General features: G+C 41.0%; 1 protein-coding gene across 1 annotated transcript in view; it reads right to left on the reverse strand.

Annotated features, from left to right (window-relative positions):
* Positions 1-20756, reverse strand: part of GAREM1 (GRB2 associated regulator of MAPK1 subtype 1) — a 108007-nt gene that overhangs the window by 26477 nt on the left and 60774 nt on the right. The gene's annotated exons all lie outside the window — the stretch shown is intronic.

Consider the following 20756-nt stretch of genomic DNA (forward strand, 5'->3'; position numbering starts at 1 on the left):
CTATAAGTCATTTGAGAACTTCAGCTAACGTAAGAAATTAAAGCATACACATTTAAAACCCTTTTGAAGGTGGTCGCCTTCAGAACAGCATTAGAAAGAAGTGTTTCTTACTGACTCCATCTCTTCCCAGCATGAAAGCCTATGTTTCCCAAGTCTTGTAAAAGGCAAGAACTAACGCAGAGGCAGCTGCCCCAGGCAGACCTGCCAAGGCTGGCAAGGCGCATCAATTGCTTCTGTGCGCTATGAACACAAAGTTTAAAAGCCTTCTTTTACAAATACAGTGATAATGAAAGTTTAGCTGGACACGTTTGCTGCTTGTATGACTTAAAATGTGTGGAGATCTCCCCAGATTTAGAAACATTGTAAGTTAAAGGCTGGTCTCAGCAAAAGAACAGCCCAGCAAGACTCAGTGTAAGAAACAACTGCAGAAAATGGGAAAAAGGCTGAGTAAAATCAATGATTAGTGCTTCTCCTGTAAATCATATTTTAAAATTAGCAACGCATGCAGCCACTGGATTCTTGTTCCCAAACAGTGCTCAGCTTCATTAAAACACATGCAGTACATCAGGATGTCAGCCACCTACAGAAATATTTTCTCACTCCTTCAGCATTTTTGTGCACAACACCCTGCTGCCCCTATACATCCCATTAGCCTTGAGACATTTGTGACACATTTGGGGAATTCACCCACACTGAACTACTTCAGGCCACCTGGCAGCAGAGGAGGAAATGAATGCAAGCTCAGCAAGCCTCAATGCCCCATAGGAAAGACTTGTCCTGCCACCCTTCCAGGTGTGTGCACACACTTGTACACACATGCACACACCAAGAGAAGTGGAGAACAAGAGGCTCAGCTCCTCCACCTAACCACAGCATCCTGCAGACAGAGGCACAACCTTTTAATCAGTACACTCGAGTACTGTGGTTATAAGCCTAAACATCAACCTTCAAGACTGAAGACTTCCTTTTATTCCTTTCCATACGTTTTGTCTTTCTAAAGTGACCACAGTAACTTTGAAGTATTAACACCACAGCAAATAAAGATGCTGGTATTTCCCATTGCAAGACTGCATTTTGCAAATGTTTAGTAACCTTCACCACATTTCAAAAATCGGTTGCTTGGAGTTTTCCTACCTTTGTGTCTGCTTCAGGATGTGCTATTATTTGAAGCTTAGCCAAGACAATTCATGTACTTTGAAGACCAACAGTGGGGCAGAAGTAGCAGCACCTTTGTCTGCCCTGCTGAGGCCATTCCTGCAGTATGTTACAGCAATGGAATTGACTACAGGATGGCTTCTCCAGCATTCTGCCTTCGACAGGAGTAAACAGCAGCCACGTAAAGAGGACTTTAAGCACAATTAGCAATACCACCCAGAGTCTCCACATCTCTATGAGGAACCTATGGCTCAAGGATGTCCAGAGCAGGGAAGAGGTATCTTTGGGCTTAGTAGCTCCAGAGGTTTTTCTTCCTCGTACATTTGTTCACTTACTTACTGAATGTATCTGAAACTCTCACTGTACAGATACCCTCAACCTTGAAAAAAACGAGCAACTTCTTCCACAGACTTCACATTACCTACAGGATTCAGAGCAGAAATTGTAGGAGTGACAAAGCTACACCTAGCAGACACTGTGGGTAGCAGCAGGAAACCTGACAGTAGGCAAGCATTTGGAAAAATGCTTCACATACTCAATAGAAATATTTCAGCATCCTAAACCTGAATTCTGCAGCCTGTCCACTCTGAGCCTTTTTGGTACAAAGCAATTGGAGGACCAGGCAGTGGCACCTCTGGGATGAGGCAATCAGGCAGGTGCTCAGTTAATGACACTGGAAGGTATGTTGTGATTGATAGCTGAGGCACACACAAGGAACGAAGAGAGAACTGTGCTTTTCAATCCTCATCCCACCATGCAGACGATTTAAGTCCTGGTTTCAGGATTTCCCCATCAGCCACAGCCTAGCCAAGAGGATGCATTCCTCCGCTCCACAGGTCCTTTCCCCTGCAGGCATCCCACTTTCCTGCAAAGGAAATTCGGGAGTGGGGGGGAGCCGAATGAAGTCAGACCTCCTCCTACATAAAGTCAGGATGTGCCAAGACACCACGAAGCAGCAGGGATTGAGCTGCACCAGGGAGCATCTAACAGCACATTAAAACTACTACTTTGTAGTGCAGAGCCAGTAACTGTACTTCACAGATAATCACTAAGGGCAAGATGTTCTTGAATTTTACAGAAGTTGTCACACACTGTTCGTTCACCATGGGCTGACCTGAGGTTGTTGCTCTCTCCTGCTTATTTCTCAGATGCTGTCCTCTTCGACTACTGACACAGCCACCTGGGTACAGCTCTAACTGACTGCCCAGTTCAGGATCCAGCAGTCTGATTTGCAGGATTCCCAGCTGTGGCTTACTATTGAGGCCAGCTGTGATTACCATTTATAATGGCATTTCATACTCTCAGTTCCCTGAAGAAAAAACCCCTCAAACCACAGCAAGTTTGAGTCACATCAGACAGACCTAAGTTCAGTGGAGTTACTTTTGATTTAACACTCTCCCCTATGTACAGAATGGGGTTGAACAGGATACTGCATGGAAGCTACATAGGGTTTTTTTTTTTTTAAACTGTGAGATACTGCAGTGATAAAATTTCACCAGCTCAGAAATCGAAAACTCTCCCTCCAGAGCAGGAATTGAGTTGGGCACTATAACAAAGCATGAATTCACATGAACGAGTAAAGAAACAACATACTGAATAATAACACACTATACAGATGATAGTCATCCAGCACTTTGAATGAGACAGTGGTCTTTAATTCTAGGTTCTCTAGTTATTCTGTTTAAAAGCATACTACTATTTTACTGTGACTGTTACGTCTTTAACAATAGATGGTCCAGTCTGGTGGCAAGAAAAGGCTGGTTACCCATTACAACACAAACTTCTACAAAAAAGTCCCACATTCCTCAGCACCGAACACATGCTTTAGGCTGTGCCTACAGGGAGCAGGGTCTGCTATCTCCTGTAGAATTACTCATGTTCCTGTAAAAACAATTAATAAATCAGCTGGAGCTTTGCTTCGGTACAAAGACATGCTCAGAACCGTCTATGTCGCTATCTGTGCCATCCTCCCCTTCCTTCAGCTGAGCTGCGCAAACACAAAGCCGTCTGTGCCTTCACTGCTAATAAGCAGCAGTTCAAGAGGAGGCTGACTACAGAGGAGTACACACAGATCCCAAAGCATATAATAGAAGGGCAGCATTAATCTCCTCCTGTTACGAAATCAAGAAGTATGCTGTGCATGGAAGCTGTCAGGGCTAGATGTTAAAATGCCTCTCCTTTGGAAAAGATGGTTTATAACTCAAGATATTCTATAGACTTTTGAAAAGAATTATTTCCTCATTGAAAAAGGCAGACTTTTTTATTGGAAGGAGAGAAAGAAGGGCTGAAGAGGGGCCTGCAATACACATTTGAGCCAGATGTCAAGTAACTAACTAATAGGGAGGAAGGAGACAATTTCTCATTATGTTTCTCCCCAGCCTCTGTTCAAGCTGTCATAAAAAAAAAAAAAAAGACAGCATGGCCGAAATACAAGTTAAATGGACATAAATCTGGCTTGACTGCAAGCTAAAGTGGGATTTTATCACACTTCGCAAGAGGCATGATTTCATCGGGAGACTTTACAAAACTGACAGCAAGCTAAACAAGTCATAAGGCAATTTAGCTGTGTGTTAACTGAGAATTTAACAATTTAACCAAAATTTAAAGAAAATGTAAAGCTAAAGCTATACTTCTATAGAAGTTCACCCTTCTCTCTTACTGGCACAAAAAGAATAATGAAATGTTTCCCCACTAAATCAGTGCAGGTTCAGAAAGATCAAAAATCTGTAATACCTACACGGTCCACTGAGCAGGTGTAGTTACCCCCTTTCAGTCAAGTACAAGGGAGGGATGAACAAGCTCTATATCTCTTTATCTTTCAGTCTGGCCTCTGGCAGCTACAGTATTGGAACAGTTTCAATCTAGTATATATTATCTCTGCAGATTATGAATTCATATTTCTCTGTGAAGGTACTTACAGCAAAGACAGTAAATCCAGTACTGCTGGAAATGAATCCAGAAAGATAAAAAGGCAGGGAAAGACCTAAACCAGGGCTTATCTTCCAGTTTATAGAGACATTTATTAAAACTCAGGAGTAGCAGCAAGATCAGTCCATCTTCCTTCTAGCCAGAAGCTGGCCCTGCAACATCTGCGAGCATTAACCAGTTCTTTCTGTACAAGCCTTCAGGTTGCTCCTGCTGCCTCCACTGCTTAGGTCCTTGCAGGCTTATGTATGTTCACAATTCTAATTGCCTCACACAGGTTATTTCTGTAATGTAAGATCCCCTGCTTTTTGGAGCAATTTACCCCTTATCACCAAACAGTCCAGCCATTTCCAAAAGTCCAATGAATGCTTCCAAGACAGAAACATTCATTTTGTACTGCACCCGTACTGCACTTAGACCAATAAAATCCTTATCCATGAAAGCACATATATGCTTATATACCAAAAAGAAAAGATGAAAAAAAATGTGTAAAAGAAAAAAGTAGCTGCATGTCATCAGTAGGAAACATGGAAGGTCACTGAAACATCTGCACAACACTGCATTCTGTTACCTGTGAAATGATTCTTCAAGGAGGCAGGAGTTGTATTGTCTTTCAGCAGCTTTGATTATTTAATAAGTCTCACATCTCTCTATGTAAGACTGTATGCAAAGCCCAGCACGTCTCAAGAATGTGCAGATGGCACAGCAGGGTAGCAAAAGTACTGCAGAGGTTTATGTTTCATATTCTTTGTTGAATGTTGACTGCATTTCAGTGTTTCAAAGAACAGCAGAGCTAACTGAAAAAGAAAAGGCTCTTTACCTGCCAGAATAACACTGCTTTGGAAAAAGACAAGTTTTTGTCTACACTTTTCAGCATTCCTGTGCATCAAGCTGATAAGAAATAACTTTGTTTTCCTCCCCAAAAAGGTAGAGTTGAAAAGCATAATCCTAAAGCATAAATAAGGCATAATAATGAAGAGCACAGAAAGATGGCTTGCTGTATATCAGAAAAATGTGGTTGCAAGAACTGGAAAGTACACTTCATCAGGCCCAGTTCTTCTATGGACCTGTACAGTCTTCAGCTGACTGTGTACACAACTGCCCTCAATGCCTGATATAGAAATGAATTTGTCTCAATGTGGGGCAATGGAAGGAAATCTCAGTTTATGGCCTCACCACCCCATCAACTAGATCATACAGTAGAGCTATTTCATCCCCACCTAATACTTAGAAAAGACAGCCAGTTAAGAGAGAGCATGGCAAACCAAAGACTCTAAAATAATAGATTAAGATGTAATTCTAACACACTCACCAACATGTAATTTAAAAAAAAAAATAATTTTAATTTAAATTGTCACTTGCCAATATGTCTTTGCATAGATGCTACATGTGGCATTTTGTTGTTGCAAGTGCTGTCATAGTAGTGGCTGTAGGTGTCCTGGAAAAAGTTGGAACAAAAAAGAATCCATCACATCTTGGATACAGCTAATAAATGACAGGAACCAAGGTGTAAAGTTAATTTTGCAGCTGTTTTGGGAGCCTATCACTAAGCAAATGTGAAAAGATTTGGCAGACATGCAAAAATAATGATGAGTGGGAAATAAATGCCTTGATTCACTTTTGTCATCTTCCAGTTTGATGAAACTTAAGTGTTTGTTCCCAACTTTCCAGAGAGAAGAGTGCCTGCACGCTCAGGTCCTCTGGAGTTGCCGGGCCTCCATGGCACAGGGGACAGTACAGGCGGAAAAAAGACTCATTGCAGCTATAAATGTAATTACAGAACCATTTTTAGCAGCAGGAACAGACAGGAGTCTGCAAAATGAACTAGTGCAGACAGGCTCCCAGCCCTACTGTCCACAGAGAGGACAGTTGCTCTGTCACCTTAGGATTTCTTGTTGAAGGAGCTACTGATTTCACCTCAGGTTGGGACCCAGCAGCAAACTAACATGGATGCAGGGCTATAAGCTCATCCCCTCAATCAAATAAAGAGTAAACCTAGCAGTACAAGTTCATCCTTATCTGCCACACTGGTGTCTTCTAAGAGCTTTGTGAAAAAAGGGGTGCAGAGAGGGAAGTGTTATTCATGGGAATTTCTGTGTTTATTTTAATATTGTAGCCTACTGAAAGAATATAGGAAATAATAGAGGGTAGAGAATACAGCAGGGAACTGGAACATAGGAAGTTCCACGTTAACATCAGGAAGAGCTTCTTTACTGTAAGAGTGACAGAGCACTGGAACAGGTTGCCCAGGGGGGTTGTGGAGTCTCCTACACTGGAGATATTCAAGGCCCGCCTGGACAAGTTCCTGTGTGATGTACTGTAGGTTACCCTGCTCTTGCAGGGGGGTTGGACTAGATGATCTTTTTAGGTCCCTTCCAACCCTTGGGATTCTGTGATTCTGTGATTCTGTGAAATACACAACAAAAGTCTTACATACACAGCTTCCAAAGGATAATGACTGGGTCACAAACCAGAAAAGCTACAACTGAATCTTATTGTAATCACCATGAAATAGCTATTAAACAGACTTTGAAATACTGCTTCAGTTTTGGAAGAGCTGCCTGTCAGTACTTCTTGAGGGGAGGGAAAGGAGTGAAGAGGACCTCTTGTGTCCCCACTGTACCCAATCTTCTGGAAATTTTAGGAATGTATTAAAAAACCCCAACAGATGAAGCATGAACTAGTGACATATCTAAGTAAACATAACACAAGTAGAATTCATCAAGTGTACTGGAGCTAAACTTATGGCACTGCAAAACAGAGGGCAAGGCACAAAGGCACATTCAGTCAGGAGAGATTGTGCAACATTTCATGGGGAAGGAGCCCTTCAGAATGAACAGTTTTATTTCTCGGAAGTATTATGAAGATTTTGAAGCCTTAAATGCCTTTATTCCTATCTGTGTTATGTCTGCGGTACAAATACCCATTCAACCAAGAGAGAATGAGTCAGGCATCACAACCTGGTGAGACATGTTTAAGCAGAGCATCAGCATGCTGACACATCACCTGTGCATACGCATAGGCACCATTCAGGAGATCAAGGAAGGGAATCTAACCAATTTTCCCACATAGTAATGCAATGCTTGCTAATCAAAACCTCTAATCCTATGCTGGCAGAACAAAGGGGATGGTACAGACTAGTGTTCTCTTTTCTCTTATCTTACTTTTGACTCTGAAATTGCATAGCAAAAAAAGAATAATTCAATTCTGTTGGCAGCATAACAAAGCAAAATCAGTTCAAATTGTGACTGATGATAGCTTAAAGCAGATTTAACTTACATATATTGCATGAGAGGGAATTTTGGGTTATAGATGATGTAAAAAGACAGACAGAGAAAACAAGCCTAACCTCTAACCTTTGTTTCATAAGTTATTATCATCACAAATACAAGATTACCACAATGAAATGTTCCATTTTACAGGGTCACATGTTTGAGTGTCTGGACAGTAATTTAACTAGATTTCACTTACTCACTGGGTTATCATTGATCTAACTTGTAATTAACACCATTCCACTCCTTTCCCATGTGGTGCCAACAGACACCAAGAACATTCCATAGGCGGCATGTTAGTTCACATGCTTAAGTGACCACGCAGAGGGCTGATGACTACTGCACTGTCCGGCTTTCCTAATTACTATTAACAAAAGCTGTTGCTAAGTTCCTATTGTATAGTAAGAGTACAAAGACATGCATATGAAGATGGCAATGCTCTCCTGGTGAGTATCAGAGCTTATCCAGATTGCAGTACAAAAAGTCATCAAGAGAATGAGCCCAACTAAGCCAACCCAAAGCCTGCATAAAACAGTGTTGAGATAACTGTCAAACAGCAGCTGCCCAACAACAAAAGCTTTTCCTTATGTGACTCCTAGCACTGTTCCCTTGGTACTCTCTTAGTGGATACCCACTTAGACCTCAGTTAATGAAAATGGTTAAATCACTGAAAGCTTACACATCCAACCTACTACGTCAGCATCCAGGATCCTTATGAGAACATCTGCTGGAATTTCTTGCCAACAAAAAGGAATATTTGATAAGACGGTAAAGCCAACTTATCCCACACTTAACAGAAGCCTTTAGCAAAAACTGCTGTCCTCCATATGAACAGCTGGAAGAGAAAATGAGGTAAAATGAAAGGTGAAAAAGTACACGGTTACGGTTCTTATTGTACTTTGAATCTCTTGTTTTTACTGTTTCATTTATACATTAACACTGATTCAGGGCTAAAAATGAATCTTAAGGAGTAGAGACCCAGCTTAGGTAATGAACATCAAACCTTCAGCTGGATGGCAGACAAGTCTAACAGCATCTTACATTGTTCTGCCCAAGTTAGATTTTCCTATTTTAGTGAAAGACATCACATACGTTTAAAATTAAGAAGCGGCACAGACTTAATCTGCCTTTAGATCTATTCTTAACTAGGTGATCTCCTCCCAAGTCTTCAGCATACAATCGTCCCAAGACACACATATATTAAAAGAACAGGGTTGTTTACAATAGATTAACATTTAATTAAAGCACAAAGTTGAGATGAGAGTAACAGAATAAACTCCTGGTTAGCATTTGAAATTAATATTTCTAATTTCAAGCAGACTTAAACAGACCCTATTAGAATACCTGTTAAAGGTTAGCCAAGCATGCTAGGATTTTTAATATCACAGCTGCATCAAAAAATTCTGCCTTTACACCATGGATTCCTTCACCTCATTAACACTGATTTCAGTAGAATTCTGAATGTGCAAGACTCCCTCTTTAATGCAGAAAGAGCAAAACCCTTCTTTTTTTTAAATCAAAACAAAATTTCTAATCATTAGTTTGAAGAAAACACAATAACACAAATTTGTTCTGTTTAGGCTGACATCACTACTGCAATGGTGCAGTTGTGGTTCATAATCTGTGTGACTCCAAGTACTGAATGAGTACAGAAACCCAACTCCATCCCTGGTCATAACATGGGTTGCAGAGGTTCTAACCGCAAGTAACTTGTGGATTTACAGCAGACACAGCTTTTTGGACTTGGTAGCCACCTCTTAAAAACCAGATTTGACATAAGTGGCTTTTCCAAACAACTTCATACACATTCTTCTATTTCTTGGCAAGTTGAAGCTTTTGCAACTGTTGAGTTTAATCATTAACTTTGCCTTACTGAGTTTATTTATTTATTTTGCAAAAGCTTCAAAGTCCACACTCACCAAAACTTAAGATCTTAGTGTTTCTGCCAGGGTGCAAAGCCACTTTCTTCAATCATACACCCTTTATGCTTTCTGTTCTTTCGCTGACAGATTTTTTTCCTCCTGCTACTCTACATGAGTATCCCCATTTCTATGGCTTGACTTTAGCACCATTCATTGCTTTCTTGCTCGCTGAGCAGCCTTTTGTGCCTTTCAGGTTCTGACCCTGTTCCATGCCTGTTCCCGGCATGAGTGTAGGACGGTGTGTAGTGAAATATTCCACTCCAGAAGGGCAGTTGTCAATAGCAGTGCCTCTGGCAGGCACTTGCACTGCAATAAACAAAGCTAAAGAAAAAGTGCATTCACATAGCAGAAATCTCGAAAATGTACACAGATCAATTCTGTATAAAAAGTGCTTTTGTTCCCTGTTCAGGAACAGGTTTTTTAATTAACTGAATGGGAGGAGCTGTAAAAACCAGGAACAATGACTGAGTCAGCAGCTCAGTCAGTTCTTGGTAGCTTACAGGGCTTTACATGAGACAGAATAAACGTATTTCACTCAGACTGAGACATTTTTATAAATGTGGAGAGAGACTTCAGTGCCTGGGCTTGGTATCCTGAAAGCCCGTCTGTGCATTATAGAGCAGCTTATTGTTTCAAAGCTCGTATCTCATTTGCTTTGTGAATATACATGTGGTTTACAAGCTCCAGCAGAGTCTGTATTTTTTCCCTCCTCCTCCCACCCTCAACTTAAACCTAATGAAGTATGGCACTCAATTTACTGAAGAACCCGTCACTTAGCTCCCAACATTTGTGTATCACCAGTGGAAAGGAGGGATTACTGTTCTTCTATGTGATTAAAAGACAATTTTCTTCGGAAAGGTACTATCACTTTGTGTTGTCAATGCCCACTGATGACTGTAGCTTAGCTTATGCATTTACAAAGTGTTTAAATTAGGAAGGAATTCAATTTATTATATCTCTGACCACCAGTAATCATGAGCAAGTTCTGGAAAACAAGTTCACTTTACTCCTGGAACAAATTAGACAACATACTAAAAACTGAAACAAAGCCAGTTTCCAAAGAAACTCCTTAATTACACAATAGATCTGGTTTATTCAGCTAAGGTCTCCTGTCAAGGAGAGTATTCAGTGTTAAGTACATTTATGCTACAGCTAAAATTGTATTAAAGAGAATTTAAAATAAGCGCAGAGCCAAGATAATACATGATTGGAAAGTCACCTTAATGAAATACACATAGTAGCTTATGCTCTAGAAATTGTCATCCATAATGCTGAATATCTACCAAGCACACAAAGTAACTTGCAGCAAGCAAACTTTTCTAACGTTTTCTGGTTTAGGATCAGCAGCCACATTTATATCATTGCCTCAGCTAAGAAGCAGAAGGTGTTTTGATACCCGTATTCTCCATGAGGTAAGCCATTTCTTCACTCACTCTGTATGAACGCAACAGAGCTCCCTGTCAGAATCATTTGTCTGGTTTCCAGCACAAGAGGACATTGATTCAGCACTGTGCAATTTATCTATGAGGCAGACAAAGCTCTCAATAACAGTTCTAGATGAATGAAGGCGGCTTTTAAGAATGAGTATTTTGGCATATGTTCACAGCATGTGCTACAGTGTCATCAAAAAAAAAAAAGGAAGAAAAAAAAAGGAAAAGAGGAGATGAGCTGAAATGAGGTGAATAGAGATGGTGGGTAAGAGCACACTGCTTCAGCACTGCCACTTCATTGAATTTTCACTGCTATTCAAAAAAGCAACAAAGATGATAAATCCAAAATGCAGATCTAAGCAAGATACACATCTGCCTTAGCTCTCCTGAACACATTCCATCGCACATATTTTGTTTCATTATCTTAAATAAGGTGGGTACCATCTAAACCCCTCTGCGGCAGTTCAAATTAATACAGCTGAACCTAAAAGGCATAAAGAAACAGAAAGCCCAGCCAATTTTTCCCTCTTGCAAGATGTCTGCCAGCTTGCTAAGAGCCAAGCGAAACCAGTTAAGTAGAGGCAGTGCCTAGCCTAAGACAGTTCAACAGAAAATAACAGACTACACATGGGGCGGTTTAATTTCAAAAGTGTTTTCAGAAGACCACTTATGGGGTTTTATTTTCTCCATGTAAATGATAATTTATGATTTAAAGAGTTGTACTGTGCCTTGCTAATGCTTTCTGAAATGCTACTGAATATTTTATCCTATATGTGTTTCTAGAGAAAGCTTCTCGCCAATACTGGTTCAGGGCATCTCTGGTTGAAAGCCATTTCTGCACCAATTCCATTTTGTAGCCTTTCACAGAAAGGGCTGTGAAGTGGTAATTATGAGAGTGGCTCGCCGCCTATTTGTCTCTGAATGCACACGGATTTCCCCAGCTGCTAGATTATCCTGAAATATATTATTATATACTGATTTCTAAGTACACAAGCTAACATTAGCAGCTGCAAATGCTCCAGAGAAATTCTGTGATTCAAATTTCTGTGAAAGAACTTCAGTTTTAAAACAAGGTGATCTTAAATCTACCTCTGGTATGAAAAGAAGTACTATTAATATTTTGGGTTAAAAAAAAAAAAAGTTACTCTTTGAATAATGAAACTAGATCAATACTGGGCTGTTTGTGTTAGCATACTGATTTAAGGCTGTGAAGACGCCATGGATGAAAAAAGGATATTAGGATGGGGTTTCAGACATTTAGAATTGGTTACTGTAGATATTTAGAGACAGACTGTAGCTTAGAGACAAGAAAAACTGGGACATCCCAAGCTAAAAGGAACTCAAAACCAAAAGCCATCAACAGATCAGTTTTTGCTAGAGTTACCACAAAGTACTGAGGAAGTTTTCCCAGCAGCTTCATGTTCGTTTCAGGAAAAGGACTATTTTCAGTTGGGATTTCTGAACATAGGGAGCAGAAAGGCAAAGACACCATTAAGAAAACCCACCTTTAAAACAACATGAATTGTGCTCCTTTAAGTAGTAGTTTGCTAAAAGTAAGTCCTTTCCTTCCTTTTCCAAGTGCACTACTGCGTACCCATACAGAGCAAAACCCAGCAGCATACATGGCCTCCCACACAGCCGTCCTCCACACACACAGAGGCAGTCATCGTCCTGCAGACAATCACCTGGAGAAGGGTCACCTCCTCCAAGGATGCACCCCAACACTTCTGTCCCTTCAGTCTGCCACCTCCTCCTACCACGCCAAGTTACCTTGACGGGACAGAGTATCTATCCCATCAAAACCCTGTTATTGAAAGTGACAGTCTTTACCATGGGTAAACTTGGCCAACAGCAGAGGCTGTGTTCATAGAAAGTAGCCTGGCTTACTCTGACTGGACATATGGCACCACAGTTAACAGGCTTATATCCACACCGTTTCAATGCCTGCTTACCTAAATTAGTACAAAAGATGTTTAGTTAAAACACTGGAAAGACTGACCAGCTAAGCCAAGCCAGATAAAACAACACAGATTGGGACACAGATTGTATCTGCTGGGTGCTCTCTGACTGAGGGATGTCAGAATGGGCATTTCCAGGGTCCTCACTATTTTTCCCTGCAATCACACTGCTTGCTTTAAGCACAACATGCAGGCATCCCCAGCCACTGTTTCATTCTGAATTGCCCAAGTGGCTGGAAGTCTTAACACCTACAACATTTACTTCACAACTTACCTTCACCATACCCTAGTATTACACTCCTGCCTGCTCGTGGCTAACCAGGCAGCTCAGGTACAAGCTCTGGTAAGACTCAGTTAAGCAAACTCTCAGAAAGCTGTATGCCAGCTGACCCAAGATTTTTCTTGGACAGAAGTCAGAAAACCACCCTGCACACTTTCCATCTGATGCACGTTAAATGAGCCTTATGATAGCCAAGCGCAACAAAGCAACAAACGCGTTCAATATGATAAAAAGGTGGCTATATTTCATTTTCCACAGCAGAGAAGATGAGTGGTACATCCAAACAGAATGAAGGCATATAAGTGTCACAAACACTATCATGCACATCTGCTTCCCTGAACCAGCATGCCTGACAGCAGTAAGGCAGACACAGCAAGCGCTGGGTTTTATCCTCAGCAGTGCAGGACATCTTCCAGGGACTCCTGGCAGGCAGACATAGAACAACTGAATGGTTTAGATTGCAAAGGACCTTAAAGCTCATCCAGTTCCCCCTGCCACAGGCGGGGTCACCTCACACTAGACCAGGTTGCTCAAAGCCCCATCCAACCTGGCCTTGAACCCTGCCAGGGATGGGGCATCCACAGCTTCTTTGGGCAACCTCTTCCAGTGTCTCGGCACCTTCGTAAGTGAAGAATTTCTTCCTAAAATCTAAATCTACCCTCTTTTAACTTACATCTATTCTCCCTTGTCCTATCACTACATGCTCTTGTTGCTATCAACAAGGGCATGCCTTGGTTGCTGTCACATGCTGGGCTCCTGCTCCTTCCCCAGTACTTTTAAATGGGCAAGACAGCACATGCTGGGATCCTACACATTCACAATGCTGTGTGGGCAGACCCTACGTGCCTCACTTCCAGGGTTGCTAGGGAAAGTCCAAGGCCATGGCAGACAGCTGATCTGGGAAGCCCCTGCACATATTCCTGTAGAGCTAAAGACTTAGCATAGCCCTTTATATTTTACTTGCTTCTTCCCTGGCAAACATCACGTGTGCCAATTCCTCCCTGCTTCCCCTTCTCCCTCACTCAGAATTATTTCCCTCTGAAGGAAAAGCAATCAAATGAGTAAGTTAAAAATATCTTCTGTGGTTCTCTAGGAAGCAGTGTAGCCAGAAATCAGTATGACCCAAATTTCATAGTAAATGTATGAAATGTAAAGAAACCTACACTACTTAAAATGAACTTTTTTCTCCTACCATTAAGAAAAGCTTTAGAGTTAGCATTAATATTGACAGAAATGAAAGTTGAAAAGCATTCTTCCCAGAATAATGATAGAGGATGAGTTTATACAGCACAGCACTGTAATGATCAGTGAAAAAAAGGATGGCTAATTAGTAAATAAACTGAGCCAGATACAAACCCTTCACAATTGAAGAGCTAAAGTATTAACAGCTTACATATACCAGAAATATTAAAACCGCACACTTAAGATCTTCGTGCAAGATTGCAGCATGAAGCAGTACGGACTAATGCAGAAATGGCAGACAATTTAATTATATTTTCTACTGAAAAATTAAACCATATGTATAGCTCATCAGATCAAGCTTTCTAACATGTTCCTGCTTTTGATATCCAACATCTGTCTGAAAATAAGATTTTAATTTCTCTTATGAAATCTGATTCCACCTCCATGGCCAAACTCAAGCAGCATTGATGGAAAGAAGTGAGGGGAAAAAGAGCAAGTGTTGGGTCATCTGACTTAGCCTTATAGCAGAGTTCTGCCTGTAAACAATAAAAATGTTAGAATATGATAACTCTTTCTTTATGTCACGGAGTGTACAGAATAGTTCTGTATATAGAAACTTGGTTAAACTCTTCCACTCCTTGCACAGATCTGAAGTTTTAGAGTTATTTCTTTCTTTTCTGCAGCAGAACTATTCAGAGATACCTTCTCAGTGCCTTGATGCCCACATGCATGTTCACTCAGTGAAACTCAGTCCAGCTAGGGTTGGACCACCCTACACCCCAGTGAGCAACTTGAGTTCATGCTACCCCTCTTCTGTTTCATTTGAGCTAATGATTTGAACTCAGTCTCTCACATCCCTCATACAAAATTAATCTTTCTGCCACAGTCAGAACGGTATATACATAAACAAGAAAAAAAATTAAATGCTCCAAATATAATCTTGGAGGTAGAGCAGCTGATTATATACCCTTATGGTCAGGAAACTGTGAATGTGGGAAGCAAATTTCAGCCACTGCTTCAAATCCAGCAGGGCAGGAAATGCATGGGCATACTCATCTTATACATTATATGCTCTGGTTTAAAATCATCAGTTATTGCATGGTATAATTTTCTATTTCCATTGTGGATCTGAGAAGCCTTTCAATTAAAAAAGCACCCAACCTTCACACTGAACTCAACATGGTCCTGCAATAGTTCCAACAGGTCAGCATTCCAAAGGAAAAATGGTGGAGGTAAAAATTCATTCTGCCAACTCTAATTCCAAACCCGTATGAAGAGACCATTATGAATGTTCACTCATAACATTCACCCACACTTATACTAATAGCATGCATTTGACTACAAATTTCCTGGTGACGGAAATGCAATACAAAGCAACAGCAAAATGTCTTGCCCACGCTGCCATCAATTTAGCAGAAAAAAATTAACATACGTCCCTCTGGTTCAAGAAAAGTTTCATCGATACACATCAGACAGCAGGATCTAGAGCTGTGTATGTGTTCTTTTAATGATTTCCAAGTAGTGTTTGCTCATTACATTAATTAAAATAGCAGCTCAATCCTTTCGGGGTCAACAGTTTTCTAAAAATTAAACTGCTTTATTTCAGCTTCATCCGTCACTGAGACTAGGAAATAATTTTTACACCAGAAGGGGGTTCCTTCTCACCAGGCAATTTACAGGATAATCCTAGATGCCGCAGTGTTTGGAGAAGCCAGCCAGCACAAGGGGTGCATTGTTAGAAGCCCCCTGCTTTGCAGGGGCACCCTGGCTCCCCTTAGGGCAAGGGTTCAAAGGCTTTATACAAAGCAATGGAAGGGGCAAGCTGCAGTTCACCCTCTGCCCTGCTTTTTCTCCTTGCCCTGGGTGCCAGAGCTGGTGCCTTGGAGATAGGTTTCAAGCATCAGGTCTCTACCTTGACTTTCTGCACTCTTGCGACTCGATAACAAACTCTCCTGAAGGCTGGTGGCAGACAGAGGGCTGCGTCTGCGTTTCCTTCCCTGTCAGGACTAGTCCCATAGAAGCAGAGACGCAGGTAAGCTATTACACAAAAGGGAGTTTTGTTTACATTTGGCATCAGAACTGATACAGAGAATCAAAGGGAGGATCAGCACTGAAGATTCATTTGTATATCAAGGGGAAATCCAGAAGCTATTGAAATTGTTTACAGCAGGTTGAAAGAATAATACTAAGAATAAACATTGTGCTGACAGATATCCAGATGGCATTTGTAGGCAAACCAACGCCTTTAGCCCAGCTAAGTTTCATTAACATTTACATATCATTTCAGGATTTTATTTCTAATATTTAAAAAGCAACAAATTATTAAGGTTTCAGACCAACTGGAGTCATCATGCCACCCTCCTCCGTCAGCTGCTTTGTGATTGAATTGAATTTACCTAGCGGAGCAAAAGGGTTCAAGCACCCGCTGCAGATGACACAGAGGGGAATGGAGGAAAAGGTGTAATGCACGGGGGAACAAAAGGATGCTCCTTGTACATCCAAAGGCCTTCTCTGTGACAGGGTTTCACACAGTTCCTGCAGTTAATCACTGCCAAGAACAGGCTACCCAGAAGTTTGAAAGAGGCAACACACAAAACGGTAGGTGAAGGCAGTTTCATCATCTTGTATCCAAACACTTAATTTTTCCTACACAGACTCAGTTGGCAACTTCTATTGCCATTTAAAATCCCTGTGTCTAGGATGATGATGGCAAAGCACAGTATGATGATGTTTGCCTGCCGGATATTATAGCAAGTCAGAAGCGAAGTGTCAAGGACTTGTAGCACCCCATGAAGCCCACTTCACCATGAGAATCAGGGCACAAGTAGTCAGACTTGTTTTAAGACAAAGAGCCACGGAAGTTAAAGGTGTCCATCCACAACTGGTATGAAATAAAAGTTTACCAGACAAACCCTTTTCTTCCCCTTTGTGATACCAAAATTTCTTTACTGTACCAACACATTACTGGCCACACCACTGACAGCTTTCTCATACCCTGGGTATGAACAGAGTAAAAACACTTAAAGAGTTTTTCAGTCTATCCAACTAAATCATGCATTCCAGGTTGCTGCTGGAGGTTAGAAAGGGTCAAAAAGTAGCGCTGAAGTCTTCACTTTTGTGTAATGGCACTGAAGTTAAAAATAGAGTTATAAAATATTTGCAATCCTTAATCTCCCATCAAATCTAAGCAATGGCTGGATTTGCTAATGATTAGAGACCCCCAAGAGATTTATTTGCAAATGGTTGGCACAGACACTGCTAAATCCTCCTCCTTGTTATTTAGCCAGTTTGGTGACCTGGTAACAATTCAAAACATCTATTTTAATGAGAAAAATATCCAACCACCTCCAGCACATTAAACCTCTGTAATAGACATTAAAAAGGGGAAAAGAACAAGGTGTTGGTTCACACAGCACTGGGGGAGGAAGGGAGACCTTTTCAACAGCAGATGTATTCCATGTTGAGAAGAGGCCTAAATCTTCCATACAGGCAATGTGTTTTGTGGTTCCCTGCACAACTAATCTGTTGTTACTTATTCTCTTTCCTTCAGTATAGATGGACCCTGTGTAGCAGGGAACACGATTTTGGAGAACAGCCCTCATTTTGTTCAGTACAATACAGCCTTCTCAACTCTTACGCTGCCACTTGAACCCTCAAATCGTACACAGGCAAGAGAAGGACAATTCTGAACTGAATAAAGCAAATTACCGATTTTAGTCTCCTTTGGGTGTAATGCCACATCGCGACTTAAAAGCTAATATGAACTTTAATGTACTATTTTCCATACCTGGTAGATTATACAAACACCTCCTATGGGTATATTTCTTGGCTTTCCAGGAAAAGAGACAGTTGCTAGTGTAGTGAACAGATTTCCCTTCAGATGTTTGGTGAAGGTCAGAGAGGAAAGCATTACGTGTCTGCTTGCACATAATTAATTAGCATCCACTGCAGGCTAATGGATAGCTGCGTTTGTCCAAGGAAAAGGTTTTAGGCTTTATCAGTGACATTTTAGACCACAGCCAAGGAAGGCTTGCTGATCTACCATGACTCACCCAGATTAATATTTCCATTAACAAATTTAGTAATACAGAAAGAAGTATAAAAGTGTCCACAGTAACCCAGGGGAAAAAAATCCTACCAAAAGCCATTTTTGGTGAATGCTGATATTTTTATATCACAACACCCAAGAATACAATTCACATACTAAATGTGTTCCACAAAGTTCTGGCAGATTTTTATCGACTGAGGCTCAGAGAAATGCAAGCACAATTCCCAAAAGATGAAGGAATTCCCATTCTCATAGTTAGGAGTGAAAGGAGTGGGCTGGAGAGGGAAGTGACTGTAGTTAAAACTGTCAAGGAGTCTCAAGGAATGAATATGCATTGCCTGACCTGAATCTATTCCAGTTTCACATGGTATGAGAACAGAACATTTGTTTTCAGCTGAAGAACAAAAAAATAAATGGGTTTCCATGGCTTTCCTGGGTAAAGCTATATTTGAATTTGTTTTCAGATAGCACTGAAGTAAAACAGTTTGGTTAATATTAAATAATTCAAAACACTTCAGGCTGGTAATGGATAAAGTAGGTAGGTTGTTGGCTCACTAAAATAACACTGCTTTCAAGTATTGTACAATAAACAGAGAAAAAAACCTTAATTTTAAGTGAAGAAAACCATGATCAGCAGATCTCTGTTTGTGCTTCATTGAACAGGATGGAATTTAATGCTTGATGAGAAAGTTCAGGATGTAGGTTCTTGCCATTTGCTGCAAAGCTGGACATTGGTGTGAGAAGCAGGTGCGACAGAGCAAAGAACTGTTCAAGCACACTAAAGCAAGAACGTCCTGTGAACAAATCCAGAACACCGAGATCTCATTTAAGAAGTTTGTCATTTTAAAGTGATACTTGGTCAGCTTTAGGTTTCTGAATCCAAATGTGCCCAAGCACAGTACAGGCACTTTGTGAACTCGCCCCTGAAGAGGATGTATGACTAACCTACCTTTCAAGGATACCTATGCTGAGCTCTGGGGAGATGATATGAAAAGCAGGCAAAAAGCTGTTTATTTAAAAAAATTAAAAACCCTAAAATGCAGAACTTGGTTTCTGATCCTACCTGCCCACCTCTTGAAAAACTGTGTGGATGTCTGACTAGCCTAAGAGGCAACCTGGAGAGGAAAGAAGACAACACAGAGGTTGAAGAAATAAGAAAACTGTGCGCATCAGAACAACTGCTCAAATTAACACCAGTATTCCCAACTTGGATGCACAGGGGCTTAAACCAGTAGGATCTAGTTTTCACAAGTTAACAGCCATGACCACTCAGACCTTGTCTCTCAAGAGAAGGGAAGAGAGGGGGAGGAGAACCAGCAAGTTAGCCAAGGAAGGCCATCTGCTAAGTGAACCTCAGCTATGAACTCAAGACCTGCCCTTAGGCTCAGACATTAGTAGAAGTGTCCAGAAAACACCAACAGCTAAGCAGAAAAATTCCTTTAGATCAACAAAAAAAATTAAAAACCCCCTTCAAAATAGTGTTATCATATGCTATAGCCAATTACTGACAAATTAGATACAAAATAAACCTTACAACAAGCCGCAAAATTAGACTATTCTTAGTCTTTTCGAAGGCATATGCTCATCAATTAGGAATAAGTGAACAGTTAAATTATACACATATGCCAAATTTTCTCCTGGCAGTATTTGTAAAGTTTAGAAAGAACTATTTTGGAGGGATACAAGGAAGAAAAGGGAGGGGGAGAAAAAAAACCCTCCCACACAGATCCCCAGCTCCCAGCAGAAAAGGAGAAAAAAGTGAATCTGAACATCAGCTCCAAATTTCATATGACCACTCAGAAGACAGGGAACCAGAGAACCATGAGAAACTAGATGGCTATAACCCTTACCCCTGCACCTTGTAGTACCCCACAGAACTTCCCTTCCAAAGAAAAGAAATTCCACCAGTGTTTGCAGGTGATGGACAGGTTTATTCCTTTCCTCATCTTGCTGCCCAACTCATAACAGCACGTCATAAACTGAAATAAACACCAGAATAAAACTGTCCCCTTCAAACTAAAGTTTCAGCACTACAGATTCAGCTTTTAGTGATAAGCAGGAAATAAGGGAAGGATTTCTGTCATTACAGGACCAATCTGTAATGTCCTTAACAAATCATACAATTTAATTTGGAAGGGGCCTCTGGACGTCATGAAGTCTAATCTCCTGCTCAAAACTAGGCTTAGCTGAAAGGTGGATCCCAGCACCCTGTCCCATCAAGGTTTGAAGGCGTCCAAGGATGGAGACTCCACGGCACCTCTAGGTGAACCCTCCCGAGCTTTAACCACAATTGGTGGTGACAAAGCTTTTCCTTACATCTAAGTGGAATTTTCCCTGTTGGATATCAAGCACATTGTGTGCCTCTGAAGAGTCTCACTTGTCTTCTCTACAAACCCTTCTGGCTGGTGGAAGACTGCCATCCCTATGTTTCTCTTCTCCAGGCTGAACAAGCCTAACTTGCTCTGGCTTTCCTATATATGATGCACTGTAGCCCCCAACTGTGCTGGTGACTTTTTGCTGTTGATTACTAATTCCAGATACACTAAAATTTGCAGAGAGCTCCTCATATCTACATAAGCTTGCC

Source organism: Lathamus discolor, chromosome 2 (genome assembly GCF_037157495.1).
Source record: "Lathamus discolor isolate bLatDis1 chromosome 2, bLatDis1.hap1, whole genome shotgun sequence".
Taxonomy (NCBI): domain Eukaryota; kingdom Metazoa; phylum Chordata; class Aves; order Psittaciformes; family Psittacidae; genus Lathamus; species Lathamus discolor.